This window comes from Myotis daubentonii, chromosome 1 (genome assembly GCF_963259705.1).
Source record: "Myotis daubentonii chromosome 1, mMyoDau2.1, whole genome shotgun sequence".
Taxonomy (NCBI): Eukaryota; Metazoa; Chordata; class Mammalia; order Chiroptera; family Vespertilionidae; genus Myotis; species Myotis daubentonii.
This window is the reverse complement of record NC_081840.1, coordinates 121,954,281-121,965,450: the sequence shown is the minus strand read 5'-3', so window position 1 is coordinate 121,965,450 and position 11,170 is coordinate 121,954,281. Positions and strand designations below refer to the sequence as shown.

At 32.6% G+C, this 11,170-nt stretch overlaps 1 non-coding gene across 1 annotated transcript; it reads right to left on the bottom strand.

Moving 5' to 3' along the window:
• Positions 1–1,576: 1,576 nt before the first annotated feature.
• Positions 1,577–1,682, bottom strand: LOC132224308 (U6 spliceosomal RNA). Its single transcript, XR_009450646.1, has one exon. It is a non-coding gene; the product is annotated as a U6 spliceosomal RNA (small nuclear RNA).
• Between the last annotated feature and the right edge of the window lie 9,488 nt (positions 1,683–11,170).

Sequence of the window (11,170 nt, the reverse complement as noted above, 5' to 3'; positions counted from 1 at the left end):
TAACTTTATTTATTAATTATTACTTCAGCATATTGTGAGTCCTTTATTTTCAGTTTTGTTAAGATGGATATTGCTGTGTATAAATATTTAAATATATAAAACATTAAAAAGCAAAAGGCACTGTTAAATGCAATTTTTAAAAATGGATCATATATAAAATACCCGATGTTTAGATTTTTTAAATTTAATTTAAGATACAATTTTATTTATTTGGTGTTTTCTCCATACATTAGCTGGTATTTATTAATCATCTTATGATGCAAATCCACTCTATTTATTAGGTCTCCCACAAAATGTGATTTCTAAAATTCCCTCTTATTCATATTTCTGTAGAAAATTTAAATCCATTTCCTAAAAACAATTCAATATGTGACTAATTTAGAGCATGTTTGTAAACTCAATTTTATTATTAACATAAAATTATAGACCCCTAATTACATATAAAAAGAAGAGAAATATAATATAAAGTAAATTTAAAATGTATCTGTAAATATATAAGAAATTTATAGTTCATGCACCTAATCCTTATTTTCTATAATTAACACTGTTGCTAACTTAAGTTTTGAATTTTTATACAGTAACTGTATTTATTTATGCAGTGCTTTCTATTTTTAATTGATACAAATACTATATTTTCTTGTCATTGAGGATATAACTTAGATTTTTCTAACTATTCTAACTTAAAGAATAGTTTTCAAAATGAGAATATATTATTTATATCATTGACCTGTGACTATTTTTCTTTTATCAAAATGCATAGATATGACACAGGATCATTTTATACTTTCTATGACTAGTTTAAAATAATACCCATTCACTAAATTTTTAAACAGGTGAATTTTTCCCCCACAAAGCATTAGGCAGTAACTCTCTCTCTCTCTCTCTCTCTCTCTCTCTCTCTCTCTCTCTCTCTCTCTCTCTATATATATATATATATATATATATATATATATATATATATATATAGAACCCACAATCTAGGTATGTTCCCTGACTGGGAATTGAACCCACAAGAAGATGCTTCAACCAACTGAGCCACACTAGACAGGGCTAGACAGTGACTTTCTAAAGTAAAAATAATTTTTCTAAAAATTTGGTCATATTAATAACTAGTATCAGGTTTATCTCTCACATTTTTATGTAATTGTTTCAATTTTCCACCTTGCTTTTCCTTTCTAGAAAAGTCAGTCTGACTTGGTGATGAAGTCAAACCCAATATATTATTTGAAATAATTTTTCACTTGTTTACTTCCCATTCTGTACCATTTCCCTTTATGCATTATTCATTTTTTCCATCTCCTTTTTGAATTAGCCATTATTATCATAATACCATAACAAATATTGGTTGCATTTGTTTGCTAGGGCTGCCATAACAAAATAGCACAGACTGAGTGGCTTAAAGAACAGAAATTTATTTTCTCACAGTTCTGGTGGCCAAAAGTTCAAGACCAAGGTGCTAGCTGATTTGGCTTGTAGACAGTTTTCTCCTCTTTAACTTATCACACATTTGGGGAAAAGAAAGAATATATTCTCTTGTATATCTTTGCCTGCGCTTCATCCTCCATCTCCTCCTTCTCCTTCTTTTGAATACTTCATGAATTTTAATGTTATCTTTGCACAGGGGCCATTCTAATCATCTCTGTATTTTTTTTTCAATTTTAGTATTATTGAAGGGAACTCTGTTATTTCTTCTTATAAAGGTACTAATACCATTGGACAAGGACTTCACCCTCATTCCCTCATCTAACCCTAATAATATCGCAAAGACACCATATGTATACATCACACTGGGTTTTAGGTAGGACTTCATCTTATAAATTATAGAGGGCACAAGCATTCATTCTATTACAATTTGTTTCCTTGTTGATGTCCAAAAGTCTGCTTTTAATAACACTCGCCAGATTGAATTTAGGGCTCACCCAAATTGCCTCATTTTATCTTATAATGCTCTTTAAAAGACTTATCTCCAAAGAAAGTTATATTAGGAAGTACTGGGAAATAGTACTTCAGCATATGAATTTTAAAGGGAGATAATTCAGCAGAAAACATTGTTCTATTAGTTTCCTTAGAGAACACCATTTATATGAAACCCATATCAATGATTTAAAATAGCTATCATGTTGGATAATTAGCATTCTATTATATTTTCTTAAAATATAGACAGTTCTTAAATAAGGATCAACAGCTTTCTTACTTATATTGTACGTTTCCACCAACAGTGCCGAAAAGTTCCCTTTTCTCCACATTCATCCCATACTTGAATTCTATCTCTTTTGATTATTTTTAAAAATGATTTTGGTTCATTTGATTCACCATAGAAGGCAATATTTAATATCTATAATTCCAGAAACTTGTATCTTAATAACATATATTTTGAAAAAAATATCTATGCATTTTATGAAAGAGTAGAATATTGTTTATAGCCCCATATTTGTTTATTACGGTTTTGGTATTTATTGAAACAAGGATAGCAATAGTATGTGTTTGTATGGATTGAGTTTATTCTGGAAATTTGTAAACATTCATGATAACTGTATTTAAAAGAAAACCATGACTCTTTTATTCCCATTTAAATTCCAGCAATGTACTAATTTGAATTCAGACTAGGAACCGTGGCAGTCTGCCAAAGCCCATGTGAATTTTTAAAAGTCTTTTTTAGTATTGTTCCAATTTACATAAAATACAAATATACTAGGGATAAATGTGCCCCCTTACAATCTTTATAAATAATATTTTAAGATACTGCTTCAAAGGCAAATAAAAAGGGAGTACATCTTAGTTTCTTTTTTAGATGTGTATCAAAGTACTCTACTATCTAAAATATTTATAGTTATTATATATATAGTTATATATATGGGGTATCCCCAAAACATGTATACACACTTTAACAGCTGATAGCTCAATTAATTTTTACTCCTTTTCAAGTTTAACTGATTTGAAATAATGGGTGAAGCCAGACTAAGCTCTGAACATTTATCCACTACATTTCTTACCCTTTGAGACAACATGGAAGGACCTGGAGAGGATTATGCTAAGTGAAATATGCCAGTCAGAGAAAGACAAATATCACATAATCTCACTGATATGTTGAATTTATTGAACAAAGGAAACTGACAAAAAAAATAGATCTAGCAACATGAAAGCATGCAACAGACTAAGGATTCTCAGAGGGAAGGGTGGAGGAGAGATTAACCAAAGAACTTGTTTACATAAGCCATGGACACAGACAATATAGTGTGGTGAAGGCCTGGGCAGGGGTGGGAGTGGGGAGGAAGGGGCCAATAGGGGGAATAAGGGAACATCTGTAATACTTTCAACAATAAATATAAATTTAAAAAGAAAAAGAAAAAGCAAGTTTATTGTACAAAACTAGCAACAGTTGATGAATTGAGAGCATACAAATACCAAATACCTAGTAAAATGACTCCTGATGTTTTTTATTCCATTGCTTTGAGTTATCAGCAGTGCCTGGATCAGAAAAGTCATCAGTTTGAAAACAGGTGTTGACCAAAGATATTTATTTCTGTAGATTCTTTTAAATTTTGAAAATAAACTGTATGTTAATAAACACTGACTTTATAATCATTCAAAGTATATATATATATACTAATATATATTAACATATATATAGGCACCCTCATACTTCTCAAAATTATATTTTTGAGATCTTTGGCTTAATTTTTAATGCATTGAATCTCAGAATTTTATATTAAAGAATGATAGAAAGAACTTGAATAAACATTTAAGGTCACATACTCATTCACATAATTTTCCTGGAAGTCATCAATTCTCTTCCAAAGATGAAAGAAAGCCTACATCTTTTCTTGATGGGATGGATAGCAATAAAAAGACATCAGAGAATCAGAGGCACTTAAAACAAAGATCTTTCACTTCCCCTATATCCCATCTGAATTATTCAGAGAGAGAGAGAGGCGGGGGGAGAGAGAGAGAGAGAGAGAGAGAGAGAGAGAGAGAGAGAGACATATTTTTGTACACAAATAAAGTAATGGCAAAAGTTTTAGTTTCAGGATTGACAATTTAGTTTCTTAATTGTTACCAATATGAACAGTAATTTAAATCTTTGAACAAATTCAAGACCTTAAAGGGATGCTCAGAGTAAGAATTGCTGAGTGGGGGAATTACTGAGAGAGTAGAAGGAAAACATACAGTGATCATTTAATTCTATCATATATCCTAGAAGCAGGGAAACTGAATCATTCTATTTGTTACAATATTTAATAACACAATATCAATTACATTGAGTAGAAAGTTAATAATCAGTTATTTCTATCTCAAAGTAAACATTTAAGGTAACCTATTAGAAGTTTATTACACAAAATCAAAGATGTCCATATTTCCTATATGCTATGCTATTTATTAAAAAATATTTACCAGAAATAAGTATCTTAACTAATGCTTACTTTTAACACTAAGGCCTCCAAAGCCTAAGAGTATAATATAATTATTTTAAGCAGGACTAGCTGATGTTAAAGCTTTGGGATGCTAAAGTCTCAGATTAATTTGAAGCCTTTAATAAATCCTTTCCAGCAATTCCCATTGGCTTCAGCACATCATCTTACTTTTTAAATCCTTTGTGGTTTCCTTATAGTTTCACAATACATTTCAAGATTCAACAGACTCATAGATATTGAAAACAGACTAACAGCTGTCAGAAGGGAGTGGGTAGGGCGGCTGGTTGAAAAAGGTGAAGGGGTTAAGCAAACAAAACAGAACCTCATAGACAGACAACAATATGAACATTAACAGAGGGAATGGGGATGGAAGAGGGTAAAAGTAGAATAAATGGTGATGGAAAGAGACATGACTTGGGGTGGTGAACACACAACACAATATATAGATGATGTAATATAGAATTGTACCCCTTAATCCTATATAATTTTATTAAGTACTGTCACTCCAATAAATTCCATTTAAAGAAGATTCAAATCATTTTGACCATTCAGTTGCTGATTGTGTGTGAAAGAAAAAAATGTGATACTGCAAAGCTATCCATTCCTTCTTGCTCCTTTCCTTTCTTCTTTCATTCCCCCTTCCCACCCTCTCATTTTTGCTCCATTTCTTGTTTTCATTCTTAATTAATTTTTAAATCTTTATTACTTTATTAAGTAAATTCAGCTTCTGGAGTTTTTATATCTAAATTATCATATTTGAGTGAAACAATCTCAGTTCCGGATATTTGGATATTATATTAGCAAACCACATGGAATTGCTGCATATTTAATGCTTCTTATCTTCCACATTTTAAAAGTCTGACAAAATATATCTTATTGGTTAAGAGCATGCATTAAGTATCTATTATGCCAAGCATGGTTTTAGACATTCAAATATGTTAATAATAATGACTGACACTCATGAACACTCAAGCTCTTTACATAAATTACTACATTAACAATGATAACAACCACACATAGGAAACTGAGCCTTGGAAAGGCAGTTTCCTCTAGTGCACGCAGATAAGTTCCTCATTTATTCCTTCCAACAAACCTATCACTAATTATTTACATTTTAGAATTAACATTGAAGAGCCTATGAAACAGTCACTTTTTAAAGTAGCATTCCAAGGTCATAAATAAAGGAGAGCAGTTATTTGAATGAATATATATGTAATTCCAAATACCACGCATGCCCTTCCAACATACTAAGTATAGTCTCTATATTTATGGACATTTATATAAGTAATTAGAACTTACTTTTCTAAAGGACCAAGATTTATTTTTCCAATTAAAATAGTGCTTCAGTGAGTCATTTTACTACAGAAGACATTTGTTTAGGATATCTTGAAAAACGTATTATGATTTATGCAAAAGTTTATTTATGAAAAATGTTAGTTCTCTTCCTGCTTATGTGCTGCATATTATAGACTATTCATTACTCAAGTGATATTTTTGTTCTTTTCTCTTCATGTGCAAAATTGAAGAACCTTCTTGAATATTTGTCACTACAATGTGTGTTAAATTTGTGATGTATCTCTTAAAACATTTTCATATTTTTCAAAATACATATTTGCAAATTAGCTCTTGAGAATGAGACAAACTATGTAGCAACAACAATCAGTTCCATTATTAGTTCTGGCTCAAGCAAAATGAGAGGTGAAGGGAATCAGAATTGTCCACAGCATATGGACATCAGTGGTCAGATTTCTTTATGTAGATCTTATATTGTGACTTGAAATTCACAGGTAATTATAAACAGAACCTTATCTTATTACTTTACTATGTAAACATCATCATAGAAAATTTAAATCATGTGTAAAATGATAGATGATATTTTGGTAAAATTTAATAATTTTGAAGGAGTGAATGTTTAGGTCTCCCCAAAATTTACCTGTTTGAAACTCTACTCCCCAGTGCTTGATATTAGGAGGTAAGGCCTTTGAGAAGTGATTAGGATTAAATGAGGTCTTGACGGTAGACTCTCATGAATGGGGTTAGTGGCCTTATAAAAATGATGAGAGTTTGTTTCTTTTCTTTTTTTTGTCATATGAGGACACAATGAGAAGTTGGCAGCCTGCAAGCATGAAGAGGGCTTTCACCAAAACCCATATTGCACTTACAGCCACCCAAACTGTGAGAAATAAATTTCTATTGTTTATAAGTCACCCAGTCTATGGTACTTTTTTATAGAAGCCAAAATATCTTAGACAAGGTTTGTATTTTACCTTACATTTTACTTTATGGGGTTTATTTCCAGATGAGGAATCAAAGTAAAATAAAATCATGGAACACTTTAAAATGTTTTTCTTGTTTTCTTTATTTCTTATATATTATAGCAATGAATAAACCTTATTTGTTTTCATTCTTCCAATTATTTTTAAAACATTATTTAGAAAGTGTATGGATGTTCCTTTTTGTAGCTGATGTTTTGCACACATACACACACATGGACACACACATACACACGCACACACATGCACATCAATCTATTGACCACCAGGTATTCTGTCTTCTATTGAAAGAGCTGTGTTTGAAGACCTATGGGGATAGATATTTTATTTGTCTTAAGAGGAACTTTGTTGCAAACACATTAACTACCATTAACCTAAATAACCAAATAGCATTTACTGTTGTTTCTCAGAGATATAGCTGGAAATATATTTAATTAATTCATTTTTGGAGAAACATTTCTGAAATGTCAGTACTTGAGCATTTATTTCTTAAAAAGACTAATAAAATATTGGTTTCCATAATACCCCTTTTCATGGCAGTGATTCCAGTTTTCAAGATAGCCTAGGAATTAACAATCTATTAAAGAAAATGTGCCCATGTATTTCAGGAAGGCTAAGAATAATTTTAAAACTAAAACTTTCACTCTGCACTTTTCAGTTTTCAGAGAATGAAGTACTTTTATTGTGTCTTAATAGATAACATGTTTTGTTTTCTGAACAGCTTTTTGAAAATATCTTGAGAAAATAGAAACTTGAAAGACCTAATGAACTCCTTATCAATGAAGATGTAGCTCATTTTGCCCAGATATACCAAATATATGTCCTATATACACGTATCAGTTTTGTAAAGAAATAAATAATTGTTTCAAAGTTACTATAATATAGCTGTCTTAACTGTTGCCTCCAAATACAGCATATTTTTACAACATTAAATGTAGGGGTAATAATGGGGATGTATGTTTTTCCTTTATTTTTCAGTTTGGGATATTTCTTTTGAAATATCTTCAAATTTACTATACCTTTCATCTTTTTTCTGCCAACCCTACTTATAAGTATAGACATGGCATTCTTTATTTCTGTTACATTGTTTTTAATTTCTCTCAATTCCATTTGGTTCTTTCTTACAGTTTCCGTATGTTTTCTACAATTAACTATCAATTCCTGCATGTTCCATAGAATTGTTAATGTATTAATCATAGTTATTTAAAATTCTCTAGCTGTTAATTCTGATATATTTACCTCTGTTTCTCATAATTGATTTGTCTCTAAGCAGTTTTTTTCTTGACTTTGGCATACTTAGTAATTGCTTGTTGTGAGTTGAACATGGTGTATCAGATAGTAGATACTAAAGGACTTATTTGTTTCATGTTTGGAGAAGAGCACCATTTTCTTCTCCCAAGCATTTGGCACAAAGGAGGGTTTGTGTGAATCTATTCAGGAGTCAGAGTGTGTATAAAGTTGTTACTATGGTTACCAGAGTTGAAATTTGTTGTTGCTATGGCCACCAGAGATTCAAATTTCTGTAGTGATTTGAATATAGACAGCACCCAATTTACAATGGTTCTACATATTACATTTTGACTGACCATTGTGCAAAAGCAATATGCATTCAGTGGAAACTATACTTCAAAATTTCAGTTTTGATATTTTCCTCGGCTAGGGATAAGTGCTACAATAGTCTCTGGTGATGCTGGGCAGCTGCAGTGAGCCCCAGCTCCCAGTCCTCCAGGTGATCGCAAGCATAAACCACCAATGCTCCATAGTGTACTGTGTTACCAGCGTTTCTCCAATATTATGTTTTGTGTTTTCACATCTGATCATGTCCATAAATGCCCATCTGTGTCTCCGGCTTCTGGTGAGAAAAAAGGAGGAAGGCAATTACACTTGAGATGAAACTCAAGACACTCCCAGCATGAAAGCATCAAGACATAATTACATAACTTACATGAAGTGGCCAGCACTTTATTATAAAAGAGGCTTTATGTTAGATGATTTTGCCTATCTGTATGCTAATGTGTTTTGAGCATATTTAAGGTAGGCTAGGCTAAGGTCTGATGTTCTGTATTTAGGTGTATTAAATACATTCAATATATATATCTATTGATTTTACAGAGAGGAAGGAGAGGGATAATGAGTTAGAAACATCAATGAAAGAGAAACATCGATCAGCTGCCTCCTGCACGCCCCCTATTGGGGATGTGCCCGCAACCAAGTTACATGCCCTTGACCAGAATCAAACCTGGGACCCTTCAGTACTTGGGTCGATGCTCTATCCACTGAGCCAAACTGGTTAGGGCAAATACATTTTGACTTAAGATATTTTCAAGTTACAATGAGTTGATTATGATCTAATGCTATCATAAATTGAGGAGTATTTATACTTGGTTTTAGCCTCCCTAATTGGGTTTTGGTCTCTCCTTTGTACCGTTTCCCTGAAAGTATCTCTCTCTTTCAGCAATCCTAACTCTTTCTTTCCTTTCCTTTTTTTTTTTTTTTTAGATTGCTTGTCTCTCTTTTTTTAAAGTTCTTTATTGTTGGAAGTTTTACATATGTCTCCTTTCCTCCCATTGACCTCTCCCCAGCTGCTCCTGCCTCCAGCACATGCCCCCACCTCTCCTATTGTCTGTGTCTATTGGTCATGCTCATATGCACGGATACTAGTCTTTTAGTTGATCTCTTACTCCCTCCTCCACCCTCCCTTGCCTTCCCTCTGAGGTTTGCCATTCTGTTAGATGCTTCTATGTCTCTTTTCCATTATTATTTTTATTCCCTTGGTGATTTTAGTGTGATGATAGAGGGAAAGAGACATGAAGGAGCAGTCTGTGATGTTCAGATCATGAATAATCTCAAGCCTCTGGCTATGGACCTGAGATGAGGGTATAGCCTTCACAAGTTTTCCTTCCCCTCCTCCAAGACTTTTTTTTTTTGGACTCTCTTTTCTTTCTCCAGCAGCAGTGCATGTCCACCAGTGTCTTCAGACTATAGTTCCTGAGTTGTTCTCCTGCAGATTAAAGCCTTGGTTACCTAAAGGATACAGGAAAAATGGATCCAGGCTAAGTGTCGGTGGTGGCTTGCCTGATCTTCCAACAGCGGCAATGGAAAATTTCACCAGCAGAATAAATCTTTTGTTCCATAAGTAAGATGGGGCACATGGGTTTACATAGATTTCAATGGTGGATGTTTTCCTCTACCAGACAGAACCACATAGAGTGGGGGAGACTCTCTCTGTATTCTCCTTAATTAGTTCTCCTTTGAAAGCCAGATGGGTATTTTTAAAGAAAAGCCCTCAAGTGAGTGGAAATTTCCCTATGATTGTGGACACCGGGAGCTTCACAATCTCACTGGAGGTTTCACTTAAATTTTAGCAATTTCTGAAAGTTTCCTATAGGAATATTAGGTTTACGGTTTATGGAGTATCAGGTGACATCTGTTTTAAGTGAGCAAAAATTAAGTTGATCTATGATTGCTTTTGCCTCCAGCCTAGCTGACAGCCTGAAGTAAAATAAAAGCCTCAATGGGGAAACATGAACCAGGGCTTTTAATTATCTACATGATTTTTCATAAACAACATCCATCTCTCCATTTAAATTACCAGGCCTATAAAAACACAGACCTTTCTGCAAAAAAGGTGAAGAGTTAAATAGCAGGGAAAGAACAAAGAAAACAATGCAATGAAATTATTAAATACAGATTTTAATATGTTTCGGAAAATAAAATACAGGATGAGGAAAGTAAGTAGAAAACCAGAAACTATAAAAATAAAGCAAACAAATGTCCCCAATTGAATAGTACAATGATTGAACTAAAAAATTCAATGAATGAGTGTAAGAGATGATTAGAGGGAGTCTAAGAGAGAATTAGTGAACTGAAAACACTTCAGAACAATATAAACACACTAAAGCAGCGGTTCTCAACCTGTGGGTCGCAACCCCTTTGGCGGTCGAACGACCCATTCATAGGGGTCGCCTAAGACCATCCTACATTTCAGATATTTACATTATGATTCATAACAGTAACAACATTACAGTTAATAAGTAGCAACGAAAATAATTTTATAGTTGGGTCACAACATGAGGAAATGTATTTAAAGGGTCAGAAGGTTTAGAACCACTGCACTAAAGCAAATAAAAATTAAAGCATAAGATCTAAGAAAAAAGACTAACAAATCTACATAAACTGGAATGAAAAAGTATATTATTCATGCAGGAGAAAATAAGCCCAGATGATAGCTCACAGAAACAGGAAAGAAAAATTTTAAAGGAAGCATATGTGTAAATATAAATAAATATTCACTATATAAATTTGAAATAATCACCCTATTGAGCTTAAATTGATAGATAATTAAAACATATGATAATTGCACAATAGGTAAGAGAGGGACAAAAGGATTAAGATTTGTGAATGCTAGTTAGTATTGTCTTTGCCTGCAACTTATTGCTCAATTTGCAATGGTGACTAAAATGTCAGTAAATTAAGCACAGCCTA